Source organism: Poromitra crassiceps (assembly GCF_964638095.1).
Source record: "Poromitra crassiceps genome assembly, chromosome: 3".
Lineage (NCBI taxonomy): Eukaryota > Metazoa > Chordata > Actinopteri > Beryciformes > Melamphaidae > Poromitra > Poromitra crassiceps.
Window position 1 is genome coordinate 18,947,779 of NC_139625.1, and position 15,213 is coordinate 18,962,991.

At 42.3% G+C, this 15,213-nt stretch overlaps 1 pseudogene across 1 annotated transcript in view; it reads left to right on the forward strand.

Annotated features, from left to right (window-relative positions):
* LOC310773008 (alpha-1,6-mannosyl-glycoprotein 4-beta-N-acetylglucosaminyltransferase pseudogene) overlaps positions 1-9,671 on the forward strand; it is a 115,945-nt pseudogene extending 106,274 nt beyond the window's left edge. Inside the window, exons 2-3 of the transcript in view lie at positions 9,076-9,273; positions 9,346-9,671. The product of the transcript in view is annotated as an alpha-1,6-mannosyl-glycoprotein 4-beta-N-acetylglucosaminyltransferase pseudogene (transcript). The remainder of the gene's footprint in view (positions 1-9,075; positions 9,274-9,345) is intronic.
* Positions 9,672-15,213: the final 5,542 nt, after the last annotated feature.

Consider the following 15,213-nt stretch of genomic DNA (forward strand, 5'->3'; position numbering starts at 1 on the left):
AAAATATCTGGGGATTCAAATCCCCAAGGATTTATCTAAGATATATGAGAGTAACTACGGCCCCATAAGTAAAAGTATTAAGTCAGATATAGATAGATGGTCTCAGTTGCCCTTTGATATGCATAACAGGATAGAAACTATAAAAATGAACGTACTCCCCCGATTCTTATACCTTTTTCAGTCCCTACCAACCGAAATAACACCAAAACAATTTAACGAATGGGACAAGTGGATTTCAAGATTCATCTGGGGAGGTAAAAGACCAAGGATTCAATTCAAAACATTGCAATTGCCTAAAGAGAAAGGGGGTAGATCACTACCATGCCTACTAGACTATTACAAAGCGGCACAATTAAGACCACTTGCATGCTGCTGCAACCCAGAATACACTGCAAAGTGGAAAGAGTTGGAAACATCACAGCTAGATATACCTATACAAGCTATGCTGGGTAGTAAAACACTGTACGAGAAACACTCTAATAGGTTAAATCAATGGTCCAAAATCCCCTTTAGAATCTGGTTTAAGGAATGCAAACCACCATCACTTGAGAGACAGTCTAGACAGCTGAGATGGGTTGCTTTTGATCCAGACTTTAAACCAGCAGGGATCGATGGAAGGTTTAAGCAGTGGTTTAGACAAGGCATCACTTCATATTGCTCAATTTCATCAAACTGTGAACTGGTCAGCTTTCAGGAAATTTCTGATACATATGGGTTAGAAAAGATAGACTTCTTTAGGTATTTACAAACCAGGGCTTATTTTAATGATAAGATAAAACATACAAAGAAAGATGACACTAATATAGTTGACGTATTTACCAACATGTATACAGTTAAGAGTAACAGGAAACTTGTCTCAATACTGCACTCAAGTATTCAATCCATGAAGAAACACACAACAAATAAGGTTAGACTAAAATGGGAAAAAGAGGCTGGAATTGTAATCTCAGAGGAGGACTGGATGAATATGTGCAACGTACAATCTACCTCCACCAGCTCGGGTTTTTGGAGAGGATTTTGTTGGCGGAATTTGATGAGGTATTTTATAACCCCTAAGTTAAAAGGTTTACAGATGGGTGATTTGGGAAGGAGTCTATGTTGGAGGAAGTGCGGAGAACAACTGGCAGACCACTTCCATATATTCTGGAGTTGCCCTTCCATCCAGACATACTGGCAGGAGGTATCACAAGCAATAAAGGATATATTTGGTAAAGAAACTGATTGCTCTTTCCCTACAATCTACTTGGGTAACATCGCAACCGATTTGATATCACAGGACAGATATCTCTTAAAAATACTGCTGGCAGCCAGCAAAAAAGCTTTAACAAGAAAGTGGCTGCAGTCCGATCCTCCAACAAAGACTGACTGGACAGAAATAGTGACCAACATACAGAGTATGGAGAGAATTACCTTTTCTTTGAATTTACAGCTTGACAAGTATTCCAAGTACTGGGAGAAATGGATTGTGTTTACATGTACGAACTGAGTTGAATCCCCCACTAGTAAGTCGATGTATGTAAAGGTGACCAACTGTCTGTTTTGTTTTGTTTTTGTTTTGTTTTTGATTTGTTTTCCAGTATGTTCTACTTATGTTTTGTTTCATGAAAACGTACAAAAATAAAGTATAAAAAAAAAAAAAAGACAAGTCACAAACCGACTAAGTACGAGTGTGCTGGCAAGTGAGCGTATGATCCGGATGCGTCATCTGGTGCTGCCCTCCTGACCTCATTTCCACTCAGTATACATTACGTAATGGACATGAGGCTTGTGGCTGATGTTAATGAAGCCGACTGCTTTCCAGCCCCGCCTCCTGCTTGGGCAAACAAACATCTGCTAGAAGGCTGCTGGGCTTTTCGGGCCTGCGTGGTTCATTTCGATCCAGACTTCCAGCTGTTGTCCAAACGGAATATCCTATCTAGTGGTCATGATTGGTTATTTATGGATCTAAGACTGTGGTCCTCAAAGTGAGGCACCGTCCGGGGTAGAGCTGGGTATTGGTTCAAATTTCAAGAATCGATTCGATTCCGATTCACAAGGTTGCGAATCGATTAATTTCGATTCGATTCGATTCGATTCGATTCGATTCCGATTCGATCAATTTTCAATATTGATTTGGTTAGTGATACCAAAACGTGGTTTTTGAGCTGTACCCTGAATTACATGACTGTCCAGTTATGTAACACAGGGGTTTCCAACCAGCCAAGTAGATACAGTACATGGGGAAAAAAAGTTGCAGACCTGTTGTCAATTTTAATGGTTTTAGTTACACATATATTTACTCACCACGTGGTGACAAAGGGTAAATAACAGCCTTTTCATCTGTCAATAAAGACACTTTCACAATTATGCACAGTGATTTGATTTCAGCCTATATCATTTCTAAAAGTAGATATTAATAATGATCAAACATTTCCATTCATGTAGCCTACAGTATTTATGTTTTTGTTTCAACTACAAACATAATTAAACGTCAACTTGAAACTATGTTTCAACTACCACACACAGCACAATATTTTAGCCTGTTTAGTAAAAAAAAAAAAAAAAAAAATTTTTTTTTTTTTTAATAAAAAAAAAAATCGATCTCTGGACATATGAATCGATAATCGAGGATTAAAATGAAAATCGATTAAAAATCGGAGAATCGATTTTTTGAACCCAGCCCTAGTCCGGGGACCTCCAGGGGTTCCAGGGGGTCCCAAGCAAAATATATATATTTTTTAACTAATTCCATCCAGTAACACAATGACAGAATGTATGACTATTTTGGTCATAGGGTTTCATACTAGGGATGTTCATTTTGAAAAATTTCCATAATCGAAAATCGGGGAAAATTAATGATCAATTATCGATTATCGATCATATTAATAATAATAATAATATATATATATATATATATATATATATATTATATATATATATATATATATATTTTTTTTTAACAAAATTAATGCCTATGGCATAAAATACGAAAGACAACGTGTTCTCCTCAATGAACTCTTTATTTCAATGTGTCTCCTCTCCAACACTGTCCCCGGCGCATGCCGGTGTGAATTCCCCATGTTTAAAACAGTTTTGTTGGCACAAAGGCCCGTGCCCAGCCAGAAAACTAGAAACTATATGAAGCTCCACCTCACGTTAGTCGGCTGTGCAATGGAGTGGGGCGAGGAGGAACGAATTCCACCCAAACCTAGTCCACAATTATTTTTATTTTTTTTATAACAAAATCGATAAGAATTCCACATGATCGATTCCATTCCTTAATGATCAATTATCGATTTTCGATAACTGATGAACATCCCTATTTCATACACTTTCTGTATAAAATGGCCTGCATTTATATAGCGCTTTTATCCAAAGCGCTTTACAATCAGTAGATATTCTACATTCACCCATTCATACACCAATGGCGGCAGGCTGCCACGCAGGGTGCCTACACACCATCGGGAGCAAGGAGGGTTAAGTGTCTTGCCCAAGGACACAGCGACAGCAGCTGGGAGGGAGCGGGGATCGAACCGCCAACCCTTGCGTCATTGGCCGACCCGCTCTACCTCCTGAGCTAAAGCCACCCCTATATAATATAATAAAACATATATATAAACATATATAATAGTATAAAACATCTAAAAGCAAAAGGAATCATATGAAATGGGGGTCTGTGGTCTAATTTGTGTTAGTTTAGGGGTATTTGAGAGAGAACCACTGATCTCAGATATGGGTCAAAGGGAGGGGACTCCATCACGGCAGCTGTGTGGGATATGAGTGACGCTTCTGACCTAAATGACCCCCATTCGCTTACAGTAATAGTATAACACTGGCACAGCAGCCTAATTACTAGTCCAGGTGCACCCACGCACACACACCCACGCACACGCACACACACACACACACAGATCATGAACTCCAGTGATGGTGCTTGACTAGCAGGTCACAGATACGTTTAGCTGTTGAAACGGTGTGATTTGTAGTAAACTCTGTTAGTAAAGCCAAGCAAAGCGTGAAGCCCTTCTCTCTCTTTTGATTTTCTGATGCCAAAGTGGTTTGTTGCCCTGTGCCTGTCTTTGAAACTCAGGCGGTCCGGGAAAATTGCATTCTGGTCTTGTGTGTGTGTGATCTTTTTTCTTTCTTTTTATTATTAATTTATTTTCTTCAACTCTGTAATTTGGTCTAGAGGGCCAAAGCATGCAGTTTACACAGAAAGAAAGAAAGAAAAATACATTGATACATCGTTCTCCCTGAAATACCGCTCTCTCTCTCTCCCCCCCTCGCTCTCTCTCTCTCAAGTCGTGTAACTATTTACAAAAGTTGCTTTCCCTCATTAAATCAAGGGGAAGTGGAGAAAGAAAAACAAAGGAAAAATAAATAAATCCAACAGCTGCTTTTCAGGTTGGAGGGAATGATACATCTCCATGACAACGAACAGGAAATAGCATCCATCAGGCGAGAGAGAAGTGTTGAACCTCACTATTACATGTAGTGCTGCAGTGAACCTCACTATTACATGTAATACTGCAGTGAACTTCACTAGTGCTGCAGTGAACCTAACTATTACATGTAGTGCTGCAGTGAACCTCACTATTACATGTAATACTGCAGTGAACTTCACTATTACATGTAGGGCTGCAGTGAACCTCACTATTACATGTAGTACTGCAGTGAACTTCACTAGTGCTGCAGTGAACCTCACTATTACATAATAGTGCTGCAGTGAACCTCACTATTACATGTAATACTGCAGTGAACTTAACTAGTGCTGCAGTGAACCTCACTATTACATGTAGGGCTGCAGTGAACCTCACTATTACATGTAGTACTGCAGTGAACTTCACTAGTGCTGCGGTGAATCTCACTATTACATGTAGTACTGTAGTGAACTTCACTATTACATAATAGTGCTGCAGTGAACCTCACTATTACATGTGGTACTGCAGTGAACTTCACTAGTGCTGCAGTGAACCTCACTATTACATGTAGTACTGCCGTGAACTTCACTAGTGCTGCAGTGAACCTCACTATTACATGTAGTACTGCAGTGAACTTCACTATTACATGTAGTACTGCAGTGAACTTAACTAGTGCTGCAGTGAACCTCACTATTACATAATAGTGATGCAGTGAACCTCACTATTACATGTAATACTGCAGTGAACTTCACTATTACATGTAGGGCTGCAGTGAACCTCACTATTACATGTAATACTGCAGTGAACTTCACTAGTGCTGCAGTGAACCTCACTATTACATGTAGTACTGCAGTGAACTTCACTAGTGCTGCAGTGAACCTCACTATTACATGTAGTACTGCAGTGAACTTCACTATTACATGTAGTGCTGCAACAGTGTTACATCACAATTACATAGTGTTGCAGTGAACCTCACTATTACATGTAGTGCTGCAGCAGTATTACATCAATATTACATAAAGTGCTGCAGTGAACCTCACTATTAATGTAGTGCTGCAGCAGTGTTACATCAAAATTACATAGTGTTGCAGTGAACCTCACTATTACATGTAGTGCTGCAGCAGTATTACATCAATATTACATAAAGTGCTGCAGTGAACGTCACTAAATGTAGTGCTGCAGCAGTGTTACATCACTATTACATATCATGCTGCAGTGGACTTCACTATTACATGTAGTGCTGCAGCAGTGTTACATCTATTACATAATGTGCTGCAGTGAACCTCACTAAATGTAGTGCTGCAGCAGTGTTACTACCCTTACGGTAATGCTTTATATTAAGGTTATATTAATAAGCATGAATTAATAGGTAATAAGGCTCTTATAAGGTGGTTATTAACACTATTATTATGTTAATAATACTATATAAGTGTTAATAATCACATTATAAACATATTTATTGGTAGCTTATAAGACATTTATAAGCACTTTATAACCACCTTTACTAGCTGGCTCTGTTACTTCATTAAGCTTAATAAATAGTTTGTTATTACCTTATTAGCAGTTAACTATGCACTTATTAACAGGTAACGATGCTTTTTGCAGGTACCGGATCTAAAGCGAGAACAGTGCCTTATTAACACATTCACTGCCAGCCGTTTTTTTTTCACTGTAGGTAGGTTCTGCCAGAGGGTTTCCTTGAGGATTCTGGCTCATCTTTCAAGACCCGAGGATTCTTTTCTGCTAAGATTTTGTGAACACACAATATCTCAAAAGAACTAATAGAATGTGTGCTTTCTCTGTCTAAAAGAGTTAGTTTGTAGAGTTAGCAGTCATGTAAGCATTAGCAGTTGAATACAGCATGGTTTCAGCGTCAGAAAAATTATTCAGAGATAAACGGCTTTTTGTGAAATTCGATAGAACAGTCACTTCAACCATTCATCCCTGGCATCAGTAAGACGTCAGACATCCAAACAATAGTTCTGAACAGCAACCTCCTCCATAACAGCAGGAAACCCCCCTCCGCTTCCAACTCCTCCCTCCGTGTGTGTCCTCTTGGCCGCAGCGGCCGTGTCACAAGCTCGTTGCTGCTGCTGTAACCTCGCGTCACCAGTCTCATTGCTTTGCTGCTGCTGTGCCTGTCTGCGCGGCCGCTGTTTGAGGAAGTCTGGATGGACTCGCTCGCTTCTTGGAGTTTTGGTTGAGAGCTTTGATGAAGCTTTTGCGATTCTGGTCATATTTATGCTGCGTGTTTCAAAGTGTGTCCCACCCGCAATCCACTATGCAAATCTGCAATCCCGCACCGCCAGCAATCAGCGCGAAAACGAAAAGCGCCTTCGCCAATCCACCTTCATGAGAATGGCTTCAGTCACACTGCTTTTTGCTTGCCTTCCTCTAGTCAGGAAAGCACTGTCGCGACTTAGTGGGTCGGTGGAATGGGTTGTACACGTTGTACACGTCCAATACCTATATAAGAGATGTAAAAGGGCTAGATGCACATCCCACCGTCAAAAAAACAAAATCGAAAAACGACGTAAAAACACGTCATTGGCAGTGAACGTGTTAAGGTTAATAAATCCTTTATTATGCACTTATTATGCTGCCTCAATGGAGGCAAATGTCTGAATGGCCAAACGGCCAGGGGAATGATTCTGAGAGATGTGTGTTTCACTCAGGGTTTTGTGTCTCTAAGAGGGGCAGAATTGCATGATGGGACAAAAATGCAAATTAAGCCTTCTAAACAGCGAATAAGACGTTTTTCTTGAATAACTTTGGAACCGACGCTTGGATCTTTCTGAAATTTTCATCGCTTATCCAGGAAGTGAGCATGAGGTACCTGCAAAAAGCATAGTTAACTGTTAATAAGTGCATAGTTAACTGCTAATAAGGTAATAACAAACTATTTATTAGGCTTAATAAAGTAACAAAACCAGCTAGTAAAGGTGGTTATAAAGTGCTTATAAATGTCTTATAAGCTACCAATAAATATGTTTATAATGCGATTATTAACACTCATATAGTATTATTAACATAATAATAGTGTTAATAAGCACCTTATAAGAGCCTTATTACCTATTAATTAACGCTTATTAATAGAACCTTAATATAAAGCGTTACCTCACTTACATAATGCTGCAGTGGACTTCACTATTACATGTAGTGCTACAGCAGTGTTACATCTATTACATAATGTGCTGCAGTGAACCTCACTAAATGTAGTGCTGCAGCAGTGTTACATCTATTACATAATGTGCTGCAGTGAACCTCACTAAATGTAGTGCTGCAGCAGTGTTACATCACTAGCTGCAGTGAACCTCACTAAATGTAGTGCTGCAGCAGTGTTACATCACTAGCTGCAGTGAACCTCACTAAATGTAGTGCTGCAGCAGTGCTACATCACTAGCTGCAGTGAAACCTCACTAAATGTAGTGCTGCAGCAGTGTTACATCACTAGCTGCAGTGAACCTCACTAAATGTACTGCTGCAGCAGTGCTACATCACTAGCTGCAGTGAACCTCACTAAATGTAGTGCTGCAGCAGTGTTACATCACTAGCTGCAGTGAACCTCACTAAATGTAGTGCTGCAGCAGTGTTACGTCTATTACATAATGTGCTGCAATGAACCTCACTAAATGTAGTGCTGCAGCAGTGTTGCATCACTAGCTGCAGTGAACCTCACTAAATGTAGTGCTGCAGCAGTGTTGCATCACTAGCTGCAGTGAACCTCACTAAATGTAGTGCTGCAGCAGTGTTGCATCACTAGCTGCAGTGAACCTCACTAAATGTAGTGCTGCAGCAGTGTTGCATCACTAGCTGCAGTGAACCTCACTAAATGTAGTGCTGCAGCAGTGTTACATCACTAGCTGCAGTGAACCTCACTAAATGTAGTGCTGCAGCAGTGCTACATCACTGTTACATGTAGTGCTGCAGAACTACCAATGTGACGTGATTTTGGTCACGTTTTTGGTAGTCTCGACGCCGAACCCATGAGAGTTCTTATGCTGATACACTACGCACATACACATATACCGGCTGGTTATGGGAGGGAACCGTTCGCTTGGCCAGTGGTGGATTCAGTCCTCCCCATCAGTAACGACTTTGCGATCAGACGAGACGGGAGGCGCAGCCCATTTTTCGAACCGCTCTCTCATCGGTGCTACGACCTGTCACTCATTCAATTTCAACCCGCCTTCGAAAACCAGCAGTGGCTGTGAACTGGCACAGACTCATTTATGTAGTATGCGGAGCGGGAGCGCAGCGATTCAACGTAATATTTGAGTCTGGGGAGAGACTACGTTTTTGGTTACACTCGAGCAATTGTGATGTCGTCATGTCTATGACATCATCAGTGATGTCACTCGAGCACTCGAGGATGTCAGATGTCATCAGATAAAGAGGATGTCCAACAGTAGCTATATTCTCTCAACGTGGTGCTCATATTTCCATACTCGGATGCTTTCTATGATTTTAATGCAGTGTCATTTTATTTTAAGAGGAATATTGTTTTGGGAGTCCTGATTCTCCTTGGTGGCCTACATACTTCATCAGCCTCATTCCTGGGTCGGGGAGGCTGGTCAGTAAGGACTCCTGGGTGGATCAGTGAGGTTACCTGCCTCTCAATGTGTCTTATCAGCTGCTCGCTGGAACACCTTACCAAGGAGAGCTTTCTGGCTAGCCTCTGAAGAGGAAGAAGGGCAGCTACCTCCTCTCCACCTTGCGCTCCCTCTTCTAACAGTCGTCCCCTGAGGAGCGCTCGTCCATGGTGGTGCGGTGATGCTGGCAGACATTGATGCCAGCTGGAGAGGTTCTATGGTGGAGCAAGGCCAGCTGCTGGTGATACACATTTCTCAGCAGTGTTACCCCCCTCTGACAGGTCTGAAGAGGAACTACAATGACACTCCGGTCCAAGCAGAACATGGACTAACTCCTTCCTGATCCACTACAGACTACAGCACCAGCCTGGGCCTGTACTACCTCCAGCTGGAAGACGACGTCTTGTCCGCTGCCAGCTTCCTGTCCACCATCAAGAAGCACGTGGAGGAGCAAGAGGCCAAAGCGAGCACATGGGCCACGCTGGAGTTCTCGGCCCTTGGCTACATCGGGAAACTCTACAAGTCGGCTCAACTCCTCCTCGCCCGCTTCCTCTTCCTCTTCTACCAGGAGATGCCTTGCGGCTGGCTGCTGACACACTTCCGCGAGCCCATGACCCAGAAGGAGGCGATCCTCTTCAAGCCCCTGTTGTGCCAACACATGGGGCGGGTGCCTTTGTAACATAACATCTGGCCAGGGACAGCAGGAAACTCTGGCTCACTTAACTTACTGCTTTACTGTTGATTGGTGTACATTGTCCCTGTGAAATAAACTAATAAATAAATGAGTGATAGTAAGTGGGCTGTCTGTGATTTTGGGCTGCGATCTTTGTGATGTCATCAGTGAGTGATGTCATCAGTGATGCAAAGTTGTGCGCTGCACATGCCAATAGAGCAGGCGAGCTGCGTATGCGAGCTGCAGGGCGGGCGAGCCAGGAATCGAGAAAGCAAGATGCTTAGTAAATCAAATAGACATGAGTGACATCATCAGTGTCAATGTCATAACTCTTTCTCTACTTACCCATTGTGACATCATCAGTGATGTCATAAATCCCATCTCAACTTACCCATTGTGGCATCATCAGTGATGTCATAAATCCCATAACATGTTGTGCCCATGGCGCATCGTCTCCAGAGTCTCCACCCTAGAAATTGAGGATGTCATAATGTCCCAACTCACACTTCAGTTCCTTCATAAAGCCTTCCGTTTGAGATGTTGTCTGTTAGATAAAGGCGTACGTTGCTTGCCAGTGGCCAGAGCCGTTCCTGGGGGCTTGGTGACATCACTGATGATCTCTTCTTATTTTTTTATTTTTTTTAAATTAAAATTGCCTAGGTTGGCGGGCGGTGTCGGTTAGTCATCGTATGTTAAAAATGACAAAATACACTGGACGGGGGCGGGGGGGTCATGGGTGCAGAGGTCACTTCTAAATCACTACAATACATATACGGATACGGATGGAGCCTTCTGCCATTCTGTCTATCATTAGAGAATGTGACTATTTTGTAATCCGCTGATGGATGGTTGTTTTGAGTATTTTAATTCACTGGACTCAAGTTTAAGCACAATCTGCCTCTAACTGTATGTCTCTGATTTTCTCCACTTCTCTCGCATATAAGTGATAGAGGAGAAACAGACAGACAACAGAGAAATTAAAGACCAACTTGTCTATTTTTGACGACATAAGATCAAGTCCTGAGATGTCTAATCTGAAAACACTGTTGACAGTGTTTTGTTCTGCTGTTACAATGCAGGGGATAAATCATGCTGCCAGTGAGCCAGAAGGAAAGAACTGTGGATGAAACAGCTTATATATGTTTTGGAACACTCATATGGTGAAAAGTAATTGGAACATCTCCGCACAAAGTTATTTCTTCAGATGACTACACTATATTTTCGAATACATTTCTCATTTGAAATTTGCATTAATAATCCCAGCGTCACAATGAGGAAAAGGATTAACTTTAGCAGAATAATTGAAGAAATGGATTTTGGGATTGATGTTGCTTAGCAACCCCTTCATTTGAGTTTATGGAGGCTTGATGGAAGCTGGCACAGTTACCTCATTCCACCTTGCTGAAGTTAAATGTATTCAAGTCAGGGGTAATAAGATGTAACCGTTTAAACAGCGTATGAACGATCCGTGATACTGTACCAACACATACACATGGCCTGCCGCTGTTCTCTACTTACACTGTCTCCATTCATATCTGTTAGCATTGCCAAGCTATTAAAGTGTTTTCCAAAATTCTGCCATCAGCCTAATCCATTCTGATCAACATTTAATCAAATAGGAACTCAACCTGTTCTCATCATGTTTGTAGCTAAAGTATGGCAGTGTCATTTGAGCTAGGCCTGCACGATATGAGGAAAATCTGCGATGTGCGATAACATTGTTCAATATAGCGATGACGATACGACTTACGATAAATAAACAAATATTAAAGTATGTATATTAGCTATACAGTTCCTATGTCTTTCTGCTTTAATAATGCTAACATAGACCCCAAACATACCCTATGCCAGTGATACTCAACTTGCGGCCCACGGGCCACATGTGGCATGTGGCCCGCGGGCGCCCCCTGTGCAGCCCGTGATGGAATTGCACAAAAATAAATAAATACATTTTACAGTGCACCTGAACGCAACATGCAAGATACCTGCTGAATAAGTGTCCAAATGTTCATGTCATTCTGGCCAATACTCTACTTCTGTTATAGCATTTCAGTCTGGAATATGGAATATCTAAATTGTCAAATACCGTCGTCTGCTCGCTACCCACTTAACCTAAATAACTTAACATAACTAACTATCTGGTGTGCACAACATTGTCAGACTAAACTCTGGCTGACACCCCAAAAACCTACAATCCGCTACAGAAAAATGTATATTGTTTGTTTATTAACACTTTGAGTGCCACGGCCCTTGGGCAAAAGGTTGCTGTACTGTGCCACATAGGCCACAATGCATTTTAATATAGCCATATCATTTTTTGTGTTCCTCTTATATGGACAACCAATAGCCTCAATGAAACTTTGAACCCTTCTGTTTCATTTAAAAAAAAACTGTGTTTATAAACCGTTCCATTTTGGAAATACACCCCTCTGAAAAAGAGTGTTTTCGACCGAAAAGAGCATGCTGAAATTAGTTTCTGAGATAATCACATCTTTATGTTAGAAAGGCGACAGAATGAATTCTGCTTTGAGTTGAACAAAATGCTATAGCTGAAATGAAAGGTTAGAATGTCTAGTTTACCTGCGGGAAAAGTATGTCAAAAGAATGTTTTGTTTATTTTCTACAAATATTAGTAAACAGCTTGGTCTAACATCAAAATGTTCACTTTCATGGGGTCATGCTGGATATTGAAGTCTCTATTTACATAGGGAAACAAGATATCACTTTTTTTTTTTTTTTATGAAACTACACATTGAAAGCTTTCATTTGATGTGTAACATAATAACAATATTCAAAACACAACATGTCCTGCACTGTTTTATCTTCTTCACATGGACCTTCAAAATAGTTGGAAATCAAGACAACTTTATGTAAACATAGGCCAACATCGAGCCTGCTGCTGCCTGGGTGTGTGTGTACTGTCAATGGTCGTATGCTGTAGTGCCCTGCGTGCCCCATCCCCCTCCTCCTCCTACTCCGTGGTGGGAGGAGTCGAGTGTCTCTGCTGCGGTTTGCTCTGAGTTTGATCTGCACTGAAAAGTCAGCTGCCTGCATCCCCCCGCTTTTTTACAGCGTGTCCTCGGCTCCCAGCTGAGAATAATGTAACTTTTCAGAAAGACGCTGGTGTCGCCGTGTCGGCAACTAAATCATATGGATGGACTATCGCAGCGGACACGGATGGGGCTCAATTGTGGCAGCAGATGACTGCTGTTCACAGGCACAGCTAACGTTATGCTTCAAGCATATCGATGCGATTTCCGTATTCCGTTTCCTCATGACTTCTTCTCTCTTTTCTCCTGGCCTTTGTCTAATCGGGAGGGCACTGTCGCCACCTAAGGGTTCTGTAAAATAGGTTAGACACATTCAATAGCTCCCATATTGTAAGAGGCGATGTAAGAGGCTTAGATCGACATCCCCCCGTCAAAATATGAATTTGGAGTTATTGACGCCATTTGGCGTCGCTGGCAACCTACGGTAAATTTCTCCTGACGCCATTTGGCGTCGCTGGCACTCAATGTGTTAACTGGCCCCTGGCCTTCTATCATTTCACGAAAGTGGCCCCCGGGCAAAGCAAGTTGAGTATCCCTGCCCTATGCCCACTGAATAAAGAAATGAAATACACACTGACTCTAGCTGAAACTACACACAGCGTGTTTGGGCTTTGGCAGAGGGACGGAGTGCACTGTTGCAAGGGAAAGGTGTACGCTGGATTTACAACACAAGACAATATGATCAGATGCTGAGTGGGAATACATGACGCATCTAAATAAAACCACTTTTGTTATTCATTGCATTTCAGGCAGTCTTTGCGATGTGTTTATTGCACATGTTCATATTGCGATGACCATGAAAATACGATTAATTGTGCATTGTGCAGCCCTAATTTGAAATGACATTGAAATGAAAGAGAGGGCAAAGGTCATGCGTGTGAATCATCACTAGTAGGCTAGTCATCAGAAATCACTCCAGTGACTCTCTTCCAGTATAAGGACCAACTCAGGCAAAACTGTTTTCAGCAGTGAATACATTTTTCATGTCCAGCGAAAGTTGTTCTTATTTAACCATGACTGAAAACCTTACCAGAACTTTAACCAAAACGTTTCATTTGATGGGGAACAGTTTGGAACTGAGCTTATTTTCTGTTAGCTATTGTATTGGCAAACACTGCAACAGGAAATAAACTAGGGGTTCAAATGTTTCTGTTGTCAAGGTTCTCAACCAAAGTAGTTATATTTTTTATGGCTCAACCGAACTATCCATGTGATGGGCAATGCGGCTGGCCATGCCTCTATACGTGTTACTTCCAATATTACATGTCGCCATCACTTTGTCTCAGTCATATTTTGTAAATTTGCCCCTGTGTGCCAATGTGTGCGCCCTCCTTTACAGTTAACCAACACTGATATCAGACTTGTTGTTTGCACAGCTTGACTGATGTGGCACCAAAGTGACCTACAAAACAGCCGTGGTGGGGCCATAAATCACATTGGGTCTGGAATTAATCACTGTGTAGAGGACATCTTCTGCCACCGCTGTCCTCTCACAATCACTCTCTGCAAAACGCCGACCCCCCCCCCCCCACCTCCCTCTCTATGCATCCTTCCCTTCCTCCATCACTCCATCAGCCACCAGAGCTACCACCAGAGAGAGAGAGAGAGATGTCCTTTCCACCACTCATTTAAAATGCAGGTTAAAGTTTATGGAGTCGCCTGCCGTGCCAGCCGTCTGCAACGCTCTTCCCACAGAGAAGAGCCGGGGACACGCTGAAGACTTTGATTTCCAGACGAACCATAACATCGCTTTTTATTGAATGACCCCGCCCACCTCCGCTGACAAATATATAGGGACCATGGGAGGGGTTATTTAGTGACCCCGCCCACCCCCCCGCTGACAATAGGGACCAGGGGAGAGGGGTTGAAGCAAGAGACAGCGAGGGAGTGACATGGTGAGGGGAAGAGAGGGGGCCGGACTTGATTTATTACAGTAGACGACAGACACGGCGGGGATCCAATCAACGTTACATTGGATGCCAACGCCGAACCCGCGTGAGCCTTAAGGCACTGCTTCACTTCAAGGGCGCGCCGCTGTCGTCAAAGGAAGAGCCGTCGCCAATCTCTGCGATTCCTCGCCACCATATTGTGCCTCAGCAGTCGGCCGCCAAATTAGACATCTTGCAATAATTGTCGTTTTAGTCAGTCAAATCTGTCATAATGATCTGGAAATTAGCATAGGGTTTCTGCAGAGGGTGCCTGCCTACACCAGCGGACTCTAAAACCGGCATGGAGGTATAGACTGCCTTGGTGCTTAGCAACACCTGTATAGGCCTATCAGAGCAGATGGCCTTCATATGTGAATGTGGGCCCTGTGATTCAACATGCAGTTGTCTGTTCCCACAGCTGTATAGTTCTGACAAAAGGACCTGGCGGAGGCCCTGAGATTGAAAAGTCTGAAGACTGAAATCAGACCTTTTGGTGTACAGATTCAGAAAAATTCAGGGATGTTAGTTATTAGGTATTCCCCATTCTGTAGTTGTAGCTATATATTGCTT